The sequence below is a fragment of the Callorhinchus milii genome, unplaced genomic scaffold (assembly GCF_018977255.1).
Source record: "Callorhinchus milii isolate IMCB2004 unplaced genomic scaffold, IMCB_Cmil_1.0 Scaffold41, whole genome shotgun sequence".
Taxonomy (NCBI): Eukaryota; Metazoa; Chordata; class Chondrichthyes; order Chimaeriformes; family Callorhinchidae; genus Callorhinchus; species Callorhinchus milii.
Window position 1 is genome coordinate 443,924 of NW_024704782.1, and position 22,515 is coordinate 466,438.

The window sequence follows — 22,515 nt, forward strand, 5'->3', positions numbered from 1 at the left end:
TCACCAATGACATCTTGACCATCTGCGACCAGGGCTCCCTCTGCCTCCTCGTCCTCCTCGACCTATCGGCAGCATTCGATACGGTCGACCACTCTATCCTCCTCCATCGCTTGTCCTCCCACCTCAACCTTCAAGGCCCTGTCCTTGAGTGGTTTAGGTCATACTTCTTCCACCGTCTTCATTTTGTCTCTGCAAACGGCTTTTCCTCCCCACCCCCCGCACTGTCTCGTACGGTGTCCCTCAGGGCTCTGTCCTCAGTCCCCTCCTCTTCACCCTCTATATGCTCCCCCTGTGGTGACATCATCCTCAGACATGGGGTTAACTCCCACATGTATGCGGATGACACCCAACTCTACCTTTCCTCCTCTACCCTCAACCCCACGACCCCCGATGTCCTGACAGCTGTCTGTCCGACATCGAGTCCTGGACGAGAGACAACTTTCTTCAGCTCAACGTGCGTAAAACTGAGGCCCTCTTGATTGGCTCACGTCAGCGAATCCGCACCTCAGGCGCTGACAACATCAGCTTCCAAGGCTGCACTCTCCACCTCTCAAAGCCATCAGGAACCTCGGGGTTCTGTTCGACCCTAAGCTGTCCTTTCTTCCTCATATCCGGAACTCTCTCCTCGTCGGCCTTCCCGGCCCTCCCTCCACACTGCAGGTCATTCAGAACTCTGCAGCTCGTGTACTGTCCTGCACCACATCACTCCCACCCTCGCCCTCGCTCGCCTCCACTGGCTCCCCATCCCCCAGAAGATCGAATTCAAGATCCTCATCCTCACCTACAAGGCCATTCACGGCCTCGCTCCCTCCTACCTCTCCGACCTACTGTCCCCCTACTTATCTGCCCATACCCTCCGTTCCTCTAGCTCCGGTCTGCTCCACATCCCCCGCCCCAACCGCCCTACCATCGGTGGCCGGGCCTTCAGCCTCTCAGCCCCGGAACTCCATTCCCCAGTGCCTTAGCCGCCTCCTCCCTTTCCTCCTTCAAGGCCGATCTCAAGACATTTCTCTTCAGCCGTGCCTTCAGTTCCCTCTCGACTCTCTACCCTCTCCTCGCTCCCTCTCTCCCTCCCCTCCCCTCACCCTGACCCCCTGTCCAGTGCCTTGGGACGTCCTCCCAATATGAAAGGCGCTCTATAAATGCAATTTTCTTGTTGTTGTTCTGTATCCTCTCAATTGCTGAAATATCTTTTTTATATTGTGGTGACCAGAACTGCACACAGTAATCCAAGTGCGGTCACACCAGTGATTTATAAAGTGGCAGGATTACCGCATTATTTCAGTTCAATATTGCCCTTTTAATACAGCCCAGCATCTGGTTCGCCTTACTCACTGTGACCGAACGGTGAGTAAGGCATTGTCACTTCAATCCAAGACTATCTGTGAGATACTGCTGTGCAAAATTGGCTGCTGCATTTCACCCACACAATAGACGGTTAATTCACTTTACAGTACATTCTGTAAAGTGCTTTGGGATGTCTTGAAGATGTGGTAAAGCGCTATATCAAATCCAAGGATTATTAATATTATTTATAATAATAACCATGATGACACAACAGCAAGAACAATGTCAACGATGACAACATATGTCAATGTAACCCAACCAATCGAATCCTAACACACTATACTCTAACAAACGGGTGCTTGCTCTCTCCGACTCACAGTCAATGATGGATAGAGTCATCTTCTGGTTCAGACACACTACGTTAATAAGTCACAAAGGGAGAGCACAGTGAAAGAAATTATATATTTATCTTTAATCAAACCAAATTCTGCTGCTGGGTTTACATTCTAAATATTTTGGCCACAAAATATACAGTCAATTCACTTAACAGTATATTCTGTGAAGCATTTTGAGCCAACTCGAAGTCGTAATAAGGCGCTATATCAAATGCAAGGATTAATAATAATAATAATAATAATCCTTGCATTTGATATAGTGCTTTTCATGTCGGGAGGACGTCCCAAAGCGCTTCACAGAACACACTGTAAAGTGAATTGACTGTATATTTGTGGGCGAACGCGGCAGCCAATTGCGCACAGCAATGTCCCACAAACAGTCGTAGATTGAAAATGACCAATTTATTATTGTTTTGGAAGGATTATTATTATTTCCAGGCAGTGATTGTAGCTGATATAAATGATTAGTGCTCAGTGAGTTAGACATGATAATAATAATCCTTAATAATCCTTGCATTTGATATAGCGCTTTTCACGTCGGGAGGACGTCCCAAAGCGCTTCACAGAACACACTGTAAAGTGAATTGACTGTATATTTGTGGGCGAACGCGGCAGCCAATTGCGCACAGCAATGTCCCACAAACAGTCGTAGATTGAAAATGACCAATTTATTATTGTTTTTGTTTTTGGAGGGATTATTATTAGGCTCTGTGTGGAGTAAGGAAACTTGCCCAAGGTTTCGCCCTCTGCCTGGAATTGAACTCAGGACTCTCACTTGCAAAGCGAGTGCTCTAACCACTGAGCTACAGGACTCCACGATGATTGCAGTAAAACCAATCCTGTATTTCAACATTGCCACGAGTGTTTCCCAGTTAATAATATTGCCTCCCACACGGGAACACATGTTACTGATGGTGGCTATATTCCAGGGAGATAGGACTTCATCCCACATGTGGACATTCGTCACCTCGCCTGCAAAGTATTCATTTGCTGAAATTTTTCCATTAAGATTCTGTTGTAACCCACTTGGATTGGGATTGGGACAATATGATGTTGCTCCAAAATCTTGGCGATTGTGGGTATCCCATTGATCCAGAACCTGGTGTGGCCGGTTTTTGACTCCTAGGTCACGCACATATGCTGTAAGATTGCGCTGATGACTGGCAACTGGAAAAACATCTTTTTGTTTCCAAATTCCTGTGAGGTTTCCCCATCGCCGCGGAACCACACCTGAATCTCATGGGTGTTATTAACTGATAAATAGGAGAAGAGACTGCCTTCATTTCTCGTGTTCTCTGAAGCCAGGTTCATGCACAGAGTCAGGGCTTTCAGCTTTATCTGAAACGAAGGGATCAGTTTGAGGAAACTGTTTTCTGTCCTTCTGTCAAAGAACACAGACTTATTGTAAAACCCTAAATAATGAATAGAGAATAACAACAACTTGTATTTTGCAGGGTAGCCTCCCAGAGCGTTGATGGTTGTGAAGCATGACTCAGCCGGAGAAGGAAGAGGAGATGACCATAGGCATGGTCGAAAAGAAGTCTTCAGGTATGGGGAAGGAAGGGGCAAGATGGAGGGATAGAAGAAGAGTGCTCTAGAGTTTTGGAATGTAATGGCTGAAAGCGCAACCGCCAAAGGTGGAATGGAGGCTACGGGGAGCATGCTGAAGGCCAGAGCCAGTCGAGCGGAGACAGCAGGTTGTGGGGGTAAGCAGGGAGGTGCCAGGGTATGAGCAAGATAGTACTTGGCTTTGCTATGGAACGTTACGCTACTGAGCACAGCTCTGTCTAACCCACAGCCCAAGTTGACTGTCGCAGCGCATGAGTGGACAACAGGCTTTAGCCCAAGTCAGGACCTTCAGGAGAGAAAGCGAGAATAATGAAGAGACTCAGGCAGTGAAACATTACCCAGTAAATGAGCTCCAGTGTGAGAAACGCAGACACAGTCAAAGAAAAACAACAAAATTACACGTGTATAGCGTCTTTCATGTTGGGAGGACGACCCAAGGTGCTGGACAGAGTTTCGGACCTGAGCTGGGGGTCGGTATCTGGAAGGGTGGAGGGCAAGAGGAAGCAGGGAGATCAAAAGCAATGTCAAAGAGGAGGGTCTTGAGATGGATCTTGAAGAAGGGAAGGGAGGGGCGAGGCAGAGGGACTTCAGGATGGAGTTCCAGGGGGTGGGGGCACAGTGGCAGAAGGCCGGCTGCCAATAGTGAGGTGGGCAAGGCGGGGGGACATGAAGCAGGCCGGAGCCCGCTGAGCGGAGGCAGCGAGCAGGATGGTAGGGGGTTAGGAGGTGGAAAAGGTCAGGGAGGAGCAAGACCATGGAGCGCTTTGAAGGTGAGGACCAGGATCTTGAACTGTATCCTCTGTGTGATGGGAAGCCAGTGGAGTTGGGTGAAGATGGGGGTGATAGGGTCACGGAGCCTGGTGTGGGAGAGGGAGGAAAGTCCAGCAAGCACAAGTGTGAGCCTGGCTGTCTCGGATTTCTGCACTGGTTTGGGGGACTTACCCACATCTTTGAGATACACTACATCAGCCAAGAAGATGCAGAGAATCAAAAAGATCTTCATGCTGTGTGCAGAGAAGTGGTGTCAGACAGCGAACAGCCACATAGTAAAACACACACACACACACACACAGAAGACCAGAAAGAACGACAAACTCTCAGTGATAGCATTGCGTTTGGCACAGCCACTGTGTCTGATACACTGAAATCCATGGACCTTGTCCTTTGCCTGGTACAGATTGCATACTCTCTTGCACAGAAGTGTTGGGGTAACTACTGTGGGATCAACCAACTCAAACTGAAAGTCTTGCCATTGCAATCACTAAGGTTGGCAGGAGCCAAGTGGGAGACATCCCTACTCCAGTGTCTGGTCTGCTCTTCCACATTCTGCCTGCGAGCTGGATGCTCTGTCATAATAGAGTCTTGGGAGAACTTGGAAGCTGTCTGGCTCAGCAACTGGATTTCTGAAACTGCCATAGAAGCGTAACTTCATTCCCACTTTCCATTGCCAGGCATGTAAACTTAGAGCCAGCTCAAGCCCAGAGAATCTTTGCTTACCTTACTTACTTCAAGAGCATATATTAGTGATGGTTCCATTTCACAGCCAAGAAACCAACCCAGACCCGAAAGGTGAGAATTGCAGCCCTGTGCTAAGTCCTATTGTAACAACACATCTACATTGCTGATTAGCTGAAGAGGTTTACTGATACTTGAGTCAGTGGAAAACCCACACCTGAAATCCCCACTGTTTACCTGATCACCTTCTTCACTGGTCCTCTCCGAGATCTTCTGAGAGTCCGTATTGGAGAGGAAAACTTGATCTCAGTTATAACACAAACAGATGGATTCTGCCGACTGATGAGATCTGTTTTGCTCTTTGGATGCTAATGTAAATCATGCCCATTTCTGGTTAAGTGACAAGTGTTATTTGTAGGTAAAGACAGTAGCCAATCTGTACTTAGAAATGAATAGAACGGCCAATCTGGTTAATTGTTGGCTAAGATACCAGGAGAAACTACCTTCTCTTCTTCAATAGTGCCATGGGATATTCAATGTTCACTTAAACAGCCAGACAGGATATTGGTTTAACATCTCATTAAAAGCACACAGTGGATGTGTCAGCATGCACTGTAAGTTCAAATTCCCAAAATGAACCAACAACCTGGTCCAAGTTATTTAGAGATTTTAATCAAATTTGTGTTTTTGTGTTTTATAAGTTCAATTAAATTTAACGTAAATGGTCCAATAGGAATTGTAAAATTTGGCATGTATTCATTTCATTTAATATCTCGAGTCCTGTAGCTCAGCGGTTAGAGCACTTGCCACACAAGCGAGAGGAGCTGTGTTTGATTCCCAGCAGGGTGAAATGTTGGGCAAGTTTCCTTACTCCACACGCCTCTGTTTACCTAGCAGTAACTAGGAACCCGGTTGTTAGTCGGTTGGTGCGGATTGCTTTTCTGGAGTAATAATTCCTTCCAAAAAAATAAAATAAATTGTCACTTCAATCCACGATTGTTTGTGGGACGCTCCCTACAATGCAATATACCCAGCATTGCATTGGAGTGTCAGAGTCTAAACAATGTGATTCCAAGTCTCGACGTGGGATTTGAACTCACAGTCTTGTGACTTGGGGGGGTGAGGGTGCTACCACTGTGCCAGGCTAAGCTGGGGTGCAGGCTTGAGTGGGAGGAGAGGCCTCTCTTCCCGTGTTTACTCTCTCCAGCTCACACCTGATAACATGGAGACACAGCCGTTGGCTCCCATAGCACTGTGAAGGTTAACATGCAGAGATGCAAGCAATTCATTTATAAATGGGTTAAATAACCCCCAAGGTTCTATTTAATTGCCATGATACATGGTCTTGATGAATCCCATCCATTAATGTGTTTGTAAGCTTATTTGGGGTGAGTGTGGAGAATAATTAGAGTGTTGTCCATTATGCTATTTAATTTTGTATCAACTAGATATATTGTATGTTAAAGGCATTCAATTTTAGTCTTCACTCTTCTGTTCTCAGAGAAAGTTACTCGACTAAGCAAGAAATTAGTTTTGTTTAGAGCCTAACAGAATGCCGGTGCCAGGGAAACATTGGGAAATCCAGGTTCAGCTCTTATATAGGCTGGGAGCTTTGATTCCAAACACAGTAATCCCACTCCTGGATCTGACTGTTCCCATGAATGAAAAACTGTAGCGTGTCCGAGTTAATGGCACTGTCTCCCACATGGTGACATGAGGAACTGGCCATTTCTATTTCTTCACATGACAACACATGGTTCCACCATGTTTGGTCACTCAATCCATGACTCTTTGTGGGTCATTGGCGTGTGCAATTGGCTGCCAAGTTTCGCCCACAAAAATTATAATTCCTAAAGAATGTGGTCACTCAATCGACAACTGTTTGCGGGACACTGCTTTGTGCAATTATACACAAAATTCACTTTATAGTATATTTTGTGTAGTGCTTTGAGATGTCTTAAAGACGTGATAAGGCGCTTTATCAAATGCAAGGATTATTATTATTATTATATCTTCCTGGTGTTGCATCGTTCTGTGCCATATTAAATAATTAAATAAAAAAGTGGAGTCCTGAAGCTCAGTGGTTAGATGAGGAAATAGAGCTTGATGCATCTAAATTTGCGGACGATACAAAGCTAGATGGGAAAGTTTGGTGTGAGGAGGACACAAGGAGGATGCAAAGGGATATAGACAGGTTAAGTGAGAGGGCAAGGAGGTGGCAGATAGAATATAATGTGGGGGAAGTGTGAAATTATTCACCAAGGTAGAAAAAATAGAAAAGCAGATTATTTTCTAGAGGCTAGGTAGTGTTAGTATTCAGAGGGATTTAGGTGTCCTTGTACACCAATCACTTAAAGTTAGTATGCAGGTACAGCAAGCAATTAGAAAGGCTAATAGAAGTTAGCGTATATTGCAGGAGTACAAGAGTAGGGAAGTCTTGCTGCAATTGTATAGGGCCCTGGTGAGACTGCACCCAGAATATTGTATACAGTTTTGGTCTCCTTATCTAAGAAAGGATATATTCACCTTAGAGGGTGTGCAACGTAGGTTCACGAGGTTGGTTCCTGGGATGAGCGGGTTTGATCTACAAGGAGAGGTTGAGTAGACCATGCCTATATTCTCTAGAATATAGAAGAATTTGATGTGATTAGAGGTAAAACCTATAAGAAGAAATGACAGGGGTTCATCCTATAACGGTCTTGACAAGGTAGATATTGTGAGACTGTTTCCCCTGGGTAGAGAATCTAAAACTAGGTGTTATAGTTGCAGGATTAAAGGTCAGCCTTTTATAACTGAGTTGAGAAAACATTTATGGAATTCTCTACCCCAGAAGGCTGTGGAATCTCAGTCATTGAACATATTCAAGGCTGAGATCGATAGATTTTTAAAAACTAAAGGGATTAAGGGACAAGGAGATAGGGCGGGTAAATGGAATTAGATTAGTAGATCAGCCATGATCTTATTAAATGGCGGGGCAGGCTCGAGGGGCAGAATGACCTACTCATGCTCCTATTTCTTGCGTTCTTATGAAAGAGCTATCAGTTTGTCCCACTGCCCTGCTCTTACACCATAGCCCTGCAAATTTTTCCTTTTTAAGGAAATAAGGACACACAAACCAAATCCTGTGTTGGCTTTCGTCAGTGTAAAAATTGAGTCATTGGTAAAAATCTGCACAAAATCACCATTTGACCTCTCCCACCCACCCCACTTCCCCTGCCCTTATGCCTCCTTTATCACCCTCTCTTCCTACCACAGCCTATCCTACACTCCTTTGTCTCTATCCCTATCTCTCCTTTCCCCCACCATCACCCAGATGAAGCCCACCATCAGCTGCCTCAATCCCTCTTGTCAGGCTCTGCCCCCTCAAAACTGCTGTCATCACTCTTCTTAAAAAAACCTGTCTTCAATCTCTCCAACCTCAAAAAAACTTCACACCCATCTTAAATCTGCCCTTCTTGGCCAAAGTTGTTGCAAATCAACTTCGCAAAACCTCTCTCTCCACTCCCTATTTGAACTCTCCAGCCGGTGTTCTCCCTGCCCACAGCAAAAAGAAGCGCTGGTTAAAGTAACAAAAGACGTCCTCTCTCTCTGTGGCCATGGCTCCCTCTGCTACCTAGTTCTCCTCGACCTCTCCACCGTGTTCGACAGTTGATAACACCATCCTATTCCACCCCCTTTTCAACCCTCATCCACCTTAGTGCAACCGCACTCGCATGGTTACTTAAACTTATTACTTATTACGTTCTGACAGAAGGTCGTTGACCTGAAACGTTGACTCACTTTCCCTTCTCCATAGAGGCTTGACCTGTTCCCAGCAACTTTTGTTTTTGTTTTCAGATTTCCAGCATTCGTAGTATTTTGTTATTTTGTTTAAGATTATGTTCTTGTTGGTTTTGCCATTTGTAAATTGTGTAGAAATATCTTTAGACTTTCAGTAGATCAGAAACTCATTGGAAGAAAGTAAAGATCCATGTTTCCTTAATGTCCGGTCACAGATCCAGAATATAATAATAATCCTTGCTTTTGATATAGCGTCTCATCACATCTTCAAGACGTCTCAAAGCGCTTCATAGAATACACTGTGAAGTGACTTGACTGTATATTTTGAGAGGCAAATTCCCAGCTTGGGATACTTTCAGTCCCTGGATGACATCAAACCACCTCAAATTAGGATGTTGTGTTGCTTGAGCAAGAAGGCAGGAGAACTCAGCAGATTTCCAAGAGCATGAACAATGGTAGCCAGAGGGAGCTCCAAGCGAGAACAGATAAGAGGTTCAATCGGGGAGAACAGAGTCCATGATGTCTGAGTTGCCAGGCCAGTCTGCCTCTGAGCTCTGAGCCTCTGAGACTTTGTGGAGTCCTGTAGCTCAGTGGTTAGAGCACTCGCTTTGCAAGTGAGAGACCTGAGTTCAATTCCAGGCAGGGCCAAACCTTGGGTAAGTTTTCTTACTCCACACACCTAATAATAATCCCTCCAAAAACAAAAATAAATTGGCCATTTTCAATCCACGACTGTTTGTGGGACATTGCTGTGCGCAATTGGCTGTCGCGTTCGCCCACAAATATACAGTCAATTCATTTTACAGTGTGTTCTGTGAAGCGCTTTGGGACGTCCTCCCGACGTGAAAAGCGCTATGTATCAAATGCAAGGATTAAGCTCCTATGAAGGGTGCAGCAGATAGTGCTTGAATGAGAGTGATACATCTGGGATCCAGACAGCATGAGTTGAGACTGACCAGGTGAGATGTGTGCCAATCCTGATGCTTTGTTAGTGGTTCCACATCCAGAGCTCAAATGGGTGAAACTTATTTGGGTCACTGCATTGACCTCTCATGTTGCCTTAGCCATCTGAAGTGAAAAGAAACATTCACACTGAATAGTAATAATACTCCTTGCATTTGTTATAGCATTTTTCACGTCTTCTAAACATCTCAAAGTGCTTCACAGAATAGACTGTATATTTGTGGGCGAAACGCGGCAGCCAATTGCGCACAGCAATGTCCCACAAACAGTTGTGGATTGAAAATGAACAATTTATTATTGTTTTGTTTTGGAGGGATTATTATTAGGTGTGTGGAGTAAGGAAACTTTCCCAAGGTGGTTTTTGCTGTTCACCCAAAAACCACACAACCACTGCAAATTTCAGTATATCCCGTGAAGCTCTTTGGGATGTCCTCCCAATGTGAAAGAGACTATACGGAATGTAAAGACTGTAATTATTAACTCAGACCCATCAGAACAATGCTCTGTTGGGTTCTGTTGCTGTGTCCAAATTGTCAGAGATGGCCAACAGATGGCAGTTAGTGCTGCATTCCTTGTAACCTCTGTTCTCGGCTTATGGAGATCCCTGAAGCCACTCTATACTTACTCAGCCTTTGTTTCTTTCTTTTACATTTAGTGTCCAATTTTTAAAAATGTTCTCCCCAGAGGCTCACACCTTTCTTCCTGATGTGACCTTTTCTTTCTGGGGTGTGGGTTCACAAGTGCTGATTCCTACCCCGTTGTTCATGTGTGAGCCTTGACAATGAGTGCTGACAGGCCGTCTGGCTGTAGAGGGCGCCACAATCTAACCCGGGATCTGCTCCATTCAAATGCAAAATTTTTTGAGGTCAGGCTAATGTCTGATACATGCAGAAACTAATCGCCATGCTTAAAAGTATCCAAACCAAGCTATGAATTCCATACATCCCACCTACACATGGAAATCCCAAAGATAGATTGGTGGATCCTGGAGGGACACATCCTGTTATCTAATTCTGAAAAGTACTTGGAACAAGTTTGCAAGAGCCAAGGCTTGGGGACACCAGTGTGTGTTGGGGTAACTGCTAGAGTCTAATCACCACAAACCTTGCCATTGATATCGATGTTTGGCAAGCTGTCCCGCTACTTGTCCAGCTAGGACTATCCTACATGTTAGGGCTTTGGCTTATAATAATAATCCTTGCATTTGATATAGTCCATTATCATGTCTTTGAGACGACTCAAAGTGCTTCATAGAATGTACTGTACACACCTAATAATAATCCCTCCAAAACAAAACAATAATAAATTGGTTATTTTCAATCCACGACTGTTTGTGGGACAGTGCTGTGCACAATTGGCTGCCGCGTTTCATCCACAAATATACGGTCAATTCACTTTACAGTCTATTCTGTGAAGGGCTTTGAGATGTCTAGAAGATGTGAAAAGCGCTATATCAAATGCAAGGATTATTATTATTATATTATTATGAATAGTCATGGATTGAGTGACCAAAGTAGCTTGCAGGGTTAACAGGAGCTGAGTGGGATGTCTCTCTGCCTGCAGTGACTGTGTGCCCTTCCAGGTCCTGCTGATGAGCCAGACTGGCTGTGCTGTTATCAGCTGTGCCCTGAAATGCTGCGGAACTGTCTGACTCAGAAACTGAAGTACTGAGATTGCTAGAGAGCTGGCTTGAATCTGACATTCCACTGCCAGGCATGTCATCTTGGAGCCAGTTCAGGAATCCGCTTACCTCCCCCAAGGAGGATAATCATTAGTTGGTCGTTTGACATCCAACAAGCACCAGTTTGAGCCCTCACTAGGTCCATGGTAGGTACAAGCAACTCCCTACAAGCTTCCAACGCATCACAGCATAAAATGCACAAGAGCACTACCATGTATTCCCATGGCTTCTAGCTTCATTATGAGGGTCTCATGAGGCACGAGATCGAAGGTCTTGACAAAGTCAATGAACACAACGAAGGTGGATTCCCCTCAACCTAATGATGTTGCAATCCTAGGAAAAGTAGTAATCGGTGAGGATAGCAGCAGCCTGCAAGAGGTCATAAACAGACTGGTAAAATGGGCAGACACGTGGCAGATGAAGTTGAATGTGGTGAAATACAAAGTGATGCATTTGGGAAGAAGAATAAGGAGAGGCAATATAAGCTGATGGTACAACCTTAAAAGGGGTGCAGGAGCAGAGAGACCTGGGGGTTCATAGAAGTAAATCTTTGAAGGTGGCAGGAAAGGTTGACAAAGCTGGTTAAAAAAGCATACTGGATACTTTATAAATACGGGCATAGAATACAAAAGTCAGGAAGTTATCATGCAGCTTTATAAAACACTGGTTAGGCCTCAGCTGGAGACTGTGTTCAGTTCTGGGTACCATGCTTTAGGAAGGATGTCAAGGCATTGGAGAGGGTGCAAAGAAGATTTACTAGGATGATAATAATAATAATAATAATAATCCTTGCATTTGATATAGCGCCTTTCACGTCGGGAGGACGTCCCAAAGCGCTTCACAGAACACACTGTAAAGTGAATTGACTGTATATTTGTGGGTGAACGCGGCAGCCAATTGCACACAGCAATGTCCCACAAACAGTCGTAGATTGAAAATGACCAATTTGTTATTGTTTTTGGTTTTGGAGGGATTATTATTAGGCTCTGTGTGGAGTAAGGAAACTTGCCCAAGGTTTCGCCCTCTGCCTGGAATTGAACTCAGATCTCTCGCTTGCAAAGCGAGTGCTCTAACCACTGAGCTACAGGACTCCACAAATGATATTAGGAATGAGAGACTTCAGTTATCAAGAGTGGCGAGAGAAGCTGGGATTATTCTCCTTGGAGCAGAGAAGGTTAAGAGGAGACTTAATAGAGATTTTCAAAATTATGAGGGGATTCGATAGGGTGAAGAAGGAGAAACTATTTCCACTCGTGGGTGGGTCAGTAACCAGAGGATTTCAAATAGTTGTTAAAAAAACAGGGAGATGGTGAGGAGGAATATTTTCACACAGTGAGTTGTTGGGATCTGGAATGCATTGCCTGAAAGGATTTGCTAACAACTTTCAAGGGAGAAGTAGGTAGGACAAATTTGCAGGGCTATGGGGAGAGAATGGGGAGGTGGGATTATTTGGACAGCTCTTTCAAAGAACCGGCATGGACATGATGGGCCGAATGGCTGTATAATTCTATGATTCTCCATCTCCTTCCTCAGAGCAGCTTTGAGGAATGGGCCCCTCTGGGAGAATCTGGAAGAACTGGCGGATGGTATCAATGCGAGTTCCTAAAAAATACAACACATAGAGAGGTTGTAAGAAAATAATGGATGTCTTAGGGTCCAAAATTAAGAGGATCCACTCTGATGCCTCGATTCTGCTCCCCCACCCCAGCCAGCATTCTTCTCCTCCCTCATCTCTTGCATGAATACACCAACTGTTCCCTTGATTCCACCCCAACCCTCACCTGACCACTTAGCTACCACTTCTTTCCCCCTGCTAGCAGAGACCTTGAACTTCTCCCTCTCGACAGACACAATTCCCACTTCCTTCAAAACTACTCTTATCAACACCCCCTCAAAAAACTCTCACCTGATCCTTCTATGCTCTCAAGGTACCGACCCATCTCTAAGCTGCCTTTCCTTTTCAAGGTACTTGAACTTGTTGTCTGGATTTGTGGTAAACACAAGACGCGGTTTCAGGGAGGGACGCCTCCGGCTACACTATGGTCACATCCATTTGCCATGGCCCCTCACATGAGGCCCTGGATTGAGCTGCTGATGCTGCACTGCTAGGCACTGCTCTACATAACTGCCTCAGCTCTTGCAAGCCTGTGCTTAATATTCTCCAGAATTAGTTAGAGCAAGGTCCCTCTAGGGAGAGAGTGTGGATTTCATTCCAGTCATAGGAAAATGTCCATGTCTGTAGATTGGAGATTATTAACCACAGCAAAGGGTTTGCATGTGTAAAGGTTTGGTAACCTTCAGCCTTTCTGTCCCCACCCTATGGAACTCCATCCCAATTCCCTTTGCCTCGCTCTCTCCCTTGGCTCCTTCAAGCATCTTAAAACTCTCGTCTTCGACCAAGCCTTCAGTCACCTTCTTACCCTCCCTGCCCTCCACCCACCCTGACCCCCAGCTTAGGTCCAAATCCGACTGTTCAGCAACTTGTGACGTCCTTCCGGAGTTAAAAGCGTTAAACAAATGTAACTTTGTATTGTATTGTAAGGATAGAAGAACTTGCATGTGTAAAACACCAGGCTGATCAAATACAAATTGATCTTCCGAATGTTCGGTATAAAGCTGCCAATTTGGAAAGCCACTGTTCAAAATGGTCATCAGGGGCTGGGTGTTGGGACATGCTAAATGAGGAAGGTAGATATCAGCAGAATCAGCTTCATCATAGGGATTATGGGGAACATTCAGAGTGGGACATGACAGAGTAGCGAATAACCACCTGATTCATGATGTAGTCTTTAGCGACCAAATGGCTTCAAACATATTGGAGGAAATTATTCACTTACTCCTGAATGCCAATTATTCTTTCCATTGCCTCGAATAAAAACGCAACCACATCAATTTCCTTGCTTTCTTGTTCAATCATTTTGTGGAATAATCCTGGACTGGTAGCTCTATGGCCTCATGTGGGGTTGAAATTTGCAACAGTCTAAACTAACCTTTGCCAAGCTGGAATTAACAATGGTGTTAAAATATTGGTTATTTGCTGCAAGGTATTAAATTAAATGCACATTTAACGCAGATTTTTTGAACGTTTGAGGTTGTGAAAATACTTAGAAGGAGATTCATTCTGGCAACATTTAGCTACCAGAATTTCAACTCTGTTAAGCTCTGACTTGAGACTGGAACCCACAAGCCTCTGAGACAGAAGTGAGAGAGTAACTCAGTTAATCTGCCACACCTTCAGATAGCCATGGTGCATATTCTATATTGCCTTTGGCACAGCATGGAACCATAAAATTAAAGAATCAAAAAGAATCTGGAGTGATATCTTCATTTGATATGAGAGTCCTGTTAGGGAACATTACATCCTTTAACCCTCCTGCTGTAGATTGCCAATTACCATGGTGGAGCCAGCGGGCAATGTAACACGCAAAGGAGCGAAGGACACGAAACAATGAGGAAATAACAAGAAAATTCCAACAGAAAACATACCAAATCACCATCATGTTAAACAGAGGCTGAGGGAGTGGTGTGAGAGACAGTGGACAGATATCCCTGAGGGAGAGAGGACCGAGAGACACCAATCATTGAACAGATATCTCTGTTTTATTGATTGGGGAGCCAGGTGTGACACATGCTGGAAGCCATCACCATGCCCAAGACAACAACTTCTATTTATATAGCACTCTTCACTTAGAATAATGGCTTGGAACGCTTTACAGTGCTGGGACACCAAGTTGGGTAGAGACAATGTAACCAAAGGCAAGATTGAAGTGGTTGGCTTTGAGGCAAGAATTGAAGATGCATATATAGGGGGAGAGGTAGAGGGTAGAGGGAGGGAGTTCTGAGGTTTCCAGGGGCTTGGAATCTATTACCTTAACTATTAGGTTGGGTGGGGAATGCAAAAAGCTTGAGATAGCTGGGGTATAAGAAGATTAGAAAGATAGAGATGTGCCAAGGCATGAACATATACTGTATGCTTACAAGGGCATTTCTATGCATGTGGATGTAGAGGTAAGAATGAGGAGCTTGAAATGGATTCGCTGGGAGACTAGGAGACTATGGTGCCTGGAATAGAATGTGGTGATAGGCGTGTAGAGTTTAGTGTGGGTGAGGTTACGGATCTGGAGGTTTGAATTAGTTGTATCTTGTGGATGGTGGAACTGGAGAGATCAATAAGCAGTGTTTCTGAAGTCATGGTGGGAGGTTATAAAAGAGCAGTTATAGGTTTTGGTGGCATCCAGTGTAAAATATAGGGCAAATGAGGGCAATATGGTGGAGGTACAGGAAGGCACTCTTGGTCAGAGATTGAATGTGAAGAAGGGCGGGATCTAAAGATCAAGTCAGACGTCTAGTTTTCACACTTGTTTGGTGAGTTTGAGAGACCAGAAGATTGAGGAGGCCAAAACCAGGGGTCAGATCTTTGCAGAAGATGAGGATCTTGTCCATGTTAAGCTGCAGGAAGTTGATGCTCATCCAATCTTTGTTGACTGACAGGCACATAGACCAAACATCAATGTGGAGTCCTGTAGCTCAGTGATTAGAGCACTCGCTTTGCAAGTGAGAGACCTGAGTTCAATCCCCGGGGGGGCAGGGCCAAACCTCGGGCAAGTTTCCTTACTCCACACAGAGCCTAATAATAATCCCTCCAAAACCAAAAACAATAATAAATTGGTCATTTTCAATCTACGACTGATTGTGGGACACTGCTGTGCGCAATTGGCTGCCGCGTTTCGCCCACAAATATACAGTCAATTCACTTTACAGTGTGTTCTGTGAAGCGCTTTGGGACGTCTAGAAGACGTGAAAAGCGCTATATCAAATGCAAGGATTATTATTATTATTATTATTGTAATGAACCTGCGATCAAGACAAGAAGTAGAAAAGATTTGGGCATCATATGGAAGTTAACTACATGGCTATATAAATGCAATTTTTTTATTGCTAAGAGGCTGTCAGAGCCCTGAGGAGTCTCCAACCTAGATACAGTTCCACATATTCATGGTACCTACACATGGATGTTTACCTGTGACTAAATGAAATGAGCATTCTTGCCCCACACATCCAGTTTATACTTAATCCAGAGATTATTAGGAGCATGCAAGCTAAAACTTGAGAACTCCAGAATGTGTGCTGGACACAGAATGTGTGTTGTGTGTTGTGCTGCACAGTTTGCCATTGAGAAACTTGTCTGACAAGCTTGACGCTGCTTGTCCATCTTTAAGGCTTTGACTTGCAACAACAACAACACAATTTACATTTCTACAGTGCCTTTCATGTCGGGAGGCTGTCCCAAGGTCAATTGCAGGGTGAATTGCTGCTGAGTTGGAGGATTCCTTTTCCAATGCATGACTGATCAGTTCCTCCACGTCCTAGCTGGTCATCATGAGCTTTGAGACATTGTCTACATCTCGAAGCTCTTCACAGAATATACTGTAAAGTGAATTGACTGTATATTTTGTGGCAATCGTTCAGGTGACCAGAGGTCAGTCAGATCTCACAATTCTGCAGGAAGTTGATCTTCATCCAATCTTTGATGACTGACAGGCAAGTAGACAGGTTCTCAGGTTCGAGCACTACACCTCAGAAAAAATCTGCAAACTGGGCCTGTTTTCATTAGAACAGAGAAGATTGATAGAAATCTTGGAGAGCATGAAAACAAAAATTCACATTAAAAATACCTGAGCTAAATTCTCTACTGTAGTTCCGTGGTTAGAGCACTTGCCTTGCAAGTGAGACGACCTGGGCTCGATTCCCAGGTAGGGCGAAATTTCCTTTCTCCCCATGCCTCTGTTTACCTATCAGTAAGTAGGTACCTGGTTGTTAATACTACTACTAAAAATAATCATTGCATTTGATATAACGCTTTTCACGCCTTCTCGACGTCTCAAAGAGCTTCACATAAAACTGTAAAGTGAATTGACTGTATATTTGTGGGCAAAATGCGGCAGCCAATTGCTCACAGCAGTGTCCCACAAACAGTTGTGGATTGAAATGACCAATTTTTTTTTGAGGGATTATTATCAGTTGTGTAGAGTAAGGAAATTTGCCCAAGGTTTCACCCTGCGGGGAATCGAACACAGGTTTCTCGCTTCAAAGCGAGTGCTCTAACCATTGAGCTACAGGACTCCCTGGTTAAGTTGATTGGTGGGTCCCTTTTCCGGGGGTAATAATCCCTTCAAAAAAATAAACTGAGTCCCATTCCGAGTTTCCCTCTCCTGGTGTCTAGTCAACAATCCCCCAAAATAAAATTGTTCATTAGTTCATGGTTGTTTGTGGGACATTACTGTCTGCAAATTAATTGTCGTATTTCTCTGAGAATACAGTATCACTGCACTTTACAGTAAATTCCTGTAAAGCGCTTTGAAATGTCCTCCTGACGTTAGGTGCAAGTATTATTACATTATAGAATTATTATGGTCTGACAAATTGCGTGTCGACTATATCTACGGTCACCTCAGCTGCTCGGTGTCCAAGACTTAAAGATGTTAATATTCAACCTGTACAAGGGACTCTGAAGTTTGATTTGTTTGATTGCGTCTCCAGCAATGCACTGCTCCCCCCCCCCACCACCGATACTGCACTGGAGCGTTACCCTGGAGTGTAGAACTCCAATCCTTGATGTGGGCTTCAAACCCAAAGTAAGAGAGTGATTGACCATGGTGTATATTCCCTGTTGCTTTTGGCACAGCATGGAACCATAAAATGAAAGAATCAGGTGTGATTTCTTCGGTTGATATGAGAGTTCTGTTAGGGAACATTACGTCCTTTAACCCTCCTGCTGTGATTCGACAATTACAACAACAAAAATAACAAAATTATATTTGTACAGCGCCTTTCACATCGGGAGGATATCCCAAGGTGCTGGACAGGCAGAATTTTGGACCCAAGCTGGGGATTGGGGTCGGGCAGGCTGGGGAGGGGGGGGGGAGCAGGCAGATCGAAAGCACAGTCAAAGAGGAGGGTCTTGAGATTGTCTTGAAGGTGGCAAGGGAGGGGACTACGGGATGGAGTTCCAGAGGGTGGGAGAATAATGGCAGAAGAATGCGTCCCAATAGTGGGGCGAGCGAGATGGGGGACGTGTAGCAGGCCGGAGCCCGCTAAGCGGAGGGAGCGAGCAGGGTGGTAGGGAGTTAGGAGTTTGCAGAGGTAGGGGGGAGCAAGACCATAGTGGAATTTAAAGGTGAGGATCAGGAACTTGAACTGTATTCTCTGTGTGATGGGAAGCCAGTGGAGTTGGGCGAGGATGGGTGATAGGGTTACCTAGTGCGGGAGAAGATGCGGACTGCAGAGTTCTGGATGATCTGCAGCCTATGGAGGGAGGAGCTGGGAGATTGACCAGCAGTGAATTTGCATAGTCAAGCCTCAATGTAATGAAAACATGTATGAGGATTTTGGTGGCCTGCGGTGTGAGGCAGTGGCGGAGCTGGGCGACGTTGCGGAGGTGGTGGAAGGCAGAACGGGTCATGGCACGGATGTGGGGTAGAAAGGATAGTTGAGGGTCAAACAAGATGCCAGCGTTCTGGACATGGAGTGTGCAACCATGGATGGTGATGTTGTCAGCGCCTGAGGTGAGGAGGCGCTGACGGAGGCCAATCAGGAGAGCCTCGGTCTTGGTTGACGTTCAGCTGGAGAAAATTAGCTCTCAGCCAGGACTTGATGTCTGACAGACATTCTGTCAGCACAGCAGTGGGTCCTGGAGCCAAGTGTGGAGGCAGAGTTGGGGTATCTGCATACATGTGGAAGTTGACCCCATGTCTGCAGATGATGTCACCAAGAGGGAGCATATAGATATTGAAGAGGAGGGGTCCAAGGTCAGATCCCTGAGGAACACCGCACAAGATGCTGCGGGGGCTAGAGGAGAAGCTGTTTGTGGTACAATGGAGGAGCCAGCGGGGTTCTCAACACGCAATGGAGAGGGGTGAGAGAGGGACAAGTATCATAGAGGAAAAGGCAAAGAAAATCATTTTCAGTAACACTGTCAGCCTGGCTCAGTGGTAGCGCTCTCACCTCTGAGTCAGAAGGTTGTGCCTTGAAGCCCCACATCAGGATCACAGTCTAAAATGACGCTCCAATACAGCGCTGGGAGGGTGTTGCATTGTCAGAGGCTCCATCCTTTGGATGAGGTGTTAAACTGAGGTCCTGTCGCAAAGCATCGTTTGAAAAGAGAATGGAGTTTCTCCTTGTGTCCTGGCCAACAATCCCCTAAATAAAACTGGTCACTCACTCCTTGGCTGCTTGTGGGACTCCTGTGTGCAACTGGCTGCTGCATTTCATGACAAAGAAAAAACTTTAGTGCACCATCAACACCTCTGATCTCATCATCTCTTGTCCTCACCTCATGATCATAGTCACAGAATTATACAACACAAAAAGAGGCCATTCAGTCACATCGTGTCTGTGCCGGCTCTTTGAAAAGAGCTACGAAAATCAATCCCACGCCCCTGCTTTCTCCCCATAGCCCTGAAAACGTGTCCTCCCGAAATAATTAAAAGAAAAATCAAAATTTTTCCTTTGTCTTTCTTTCCCCACCCTCTTCTCTGCTTGTCCTTATAAACTGCTCCCTTCCAACCTTTTCCTCAAATAAAATTGGTCACTGACTTCCATTGATGCTTGCGGAATCTGAGGCAGTTAATTGCATTAGCCAATCCACAATACCCAGACTGCCCTGGTCAATTCCACGAATGAGGCAAATTTCCTCCATTTGCCATCTGTCAGCGGCCCCTCCCCAGCTCAGTGTCAAGCTCCAGCACTGTTAGGTGCTCTGAGATGCAAACCCGCAAAAAATTCTATATAAATGCAAGTTGGTGATCTCTGTGCCCCCCCCTGAGAACATCCATCAGGCTATCCTTCTCTATTGACTCTCCTCTCAGCGGCACCTTCATGTTTCTGTCCTATCCTGGTTTCACTTTTACTTACTTCTCTTCCCACCTCCGTACCTTCACTTATGGTTCTCCCCAGGGATCTATCATTGGTCCTCTCCTCTTTAAGATCTACATGCTCTGCCCTTCTCCTCCTCCTGCCCTTCCTCAACTAAGCCTTAAGCATAACTTTCTAAGTCACAGAGGCAAAAATCAGCAAGGCTTTGGAGGACCTTGAAAGTGAAGACAAGGATTTTGGACTCTATCCTCTGGGGGATGGGGAGCTAGTGGAGCTGGGCGATGGTGATGAGGTCACGGAGCCTGGTGTGGGAGAGGACACGAGCTGCAGAGTTCTGGATGATCTGCAGCTTGTGGAGGGAAAAGTTTGGAAGGCCAACAAGCAGGGAGTTGGCGTAGATGAGCTACAAGGATGGGGAAAGAACAGGGGATGAGAAAGAATGGCTTCCTGGAAGAGAAAATACACAAAATAATGGGCTGAATGGTTTTCTTCAGGGTCTCCAAAAGTCCTGTTACCCCCAAGTCTTTTTTCTACAGTGCATTGAACTAGAACTGAAACATGGGCAAGGATGATGATAATTAAATTTAGAGGTACTTAACTGTATTCAACACAAGTGTTTAACTGTATTTAGATGCCAGAGGTTTGGTGTGAGCGCCATCATGTTCATGGCAGATAATGATCCATCATGCAACATCTTCCGTAGCATGGATGGAGTGAGGAGTGCAACAACAACATTACATTTGTATAGCGCCTTTCACGTCGGGCGGATGTCCCAAGGTAGTGTAGAGCATTTCACACCCGAGCTGGGGTGAGGAAGGGAGAAGGGAGGGAGGGGAAGGGGGTGGCCGTTGGCATGGTCGAAGAGGAGGGTCTTGAGGCGGGTCTTGAAGGAGGCTAAAGAGGGGGCGAGGCGGAGTAATTGGGTGATGGAATTCCAAAGGTTGGGGCAGAGATGCTGAAGGCTCTCCCGCCAATGGTGGGGAGGGCAGGTCAGGGGATGCGGAGCAGGCCGGAGCCGGCTGAGCGGTGGGAACGGGCGGGTTAGTAGGGAGTTAGGAGGTTGCAGAGTGCAAAATATATCTGATAGCTTGTTTCAGCTCCTCCGACGTAACTGGAGGTAAACAGGACTTTGCGCACACCCTGTACTGTGTCGTACATGAAAAAATGTAGTCACTGGCCAATCAGTTATTTGTGAGTGAAAGGGAGCAATCTGACTGGAGATCATAAAGTTGATATCGTGAGTGAAAGGCATATTGTGATGTGGGTTTCCAATGCTTTTTGAGCCAAGATTTACAATGTATATTTCTTCTCCTGTCCTTTGGCTTCCCTTACTTACTTGCTCACTGATGCTGACATGATTGTATGGTAGATAGGCAGGTTTTCTCCCACGCTTTCCCTCAGCTGCACTAGGTACCTGGCACCCTGGTGGCTGTTGATGTGTAGTGCTGGAAAACCAACAAATGAAAACATCAGCAAGAGAGCGCACTACCTCTCCCAGTGAGATGACCAACTGGTGACTATTAACTTTTGGGGAAGGTAAGTGGGTCTCCTTGGAGCTGAACTGGTTCCAAGGTGACATATTTGGTGACAGAATGTCAGAATTGAGTCCACCCTTTGTGGCAGTCTCTTGTGCGATTCCTGAGCCAGGCAGGTCCGCAGTATTCCAGGGCACTGCTGATGACAGCTGGACTCATCAGCAGGACCTGGAAGGGCAGACCAGTCACTGGGGGCAGAGATTCTTCCCACTCAAATTCCCTTAAATCTGCAATCAAATCCTAAATGGTAGGGTACTTCTAGCTGGAAAAGCAGTGGGAAAGCTTGCCAGATAGTGCTCTCAATGGCAAACTATGCGGTTTAAGCTGTTTAGACTCCAGCAGTTATCCCAACGCTCACTCTGGGGTCCCCAAAACATAGTGCCCCCTTCTGCTCACGTACACATTGTAGCAAACTTCTGAATATACAGCATTGGTTCTCAGGAATGGGAGGAGGCTGGTCAGCCCATCAACCCTGTTCTGCCAGTTTACTGGATTACAGCACATCATTTATTCCCAATTCTCTGCTTTTTCTCAATACCTCTTAACAATCTCACTTCTCAATTATCCACCTCACTCCCATTAAACATGCCAATTGATCCTGCTTCTACAGCCATCTAGGGGAGTGCATTCCACATTCTCGCCTCCCCGCTGCCACCTGAGTGATGACAATCTAATTCCTTGCCACCCTAACTTTAATTTGAAAACATTTGTTTTGGATCCCTCTATCAGATGAAAGGATCTGCTTACCTAATTCTGAAGTGTTTTAGGCCCACCATCAATTCCACTATTATGGAACCATTATTTTACAGGCGTTAATGTGACTTCATAGAAACATAGAATTATACAGAACAAAAGGTGGCCATTCAGCCCATCGAGTCTGTGCTCTGTGTCGGTTCCTTGAAAAGAGCTATCCAATTCAATCCCACTTCCCCGCGCTCTCCCCATAGCCCTGCAAACTTTTCCTCCCCAAATAATT

General features: G+C 45.4%; 1 pseudogene; it reads right to left on the reverse strand.

The window, feature by feature from the left end:
• Positions 1-1,694: 1,694 nt before the first annotated feature.
• Positions 1,695-22,153, reverse strand: LOC121851467 (annotated as a pseudogene).
• Positions 22,154-22,515: the final 362 nt, after the last annotated feature.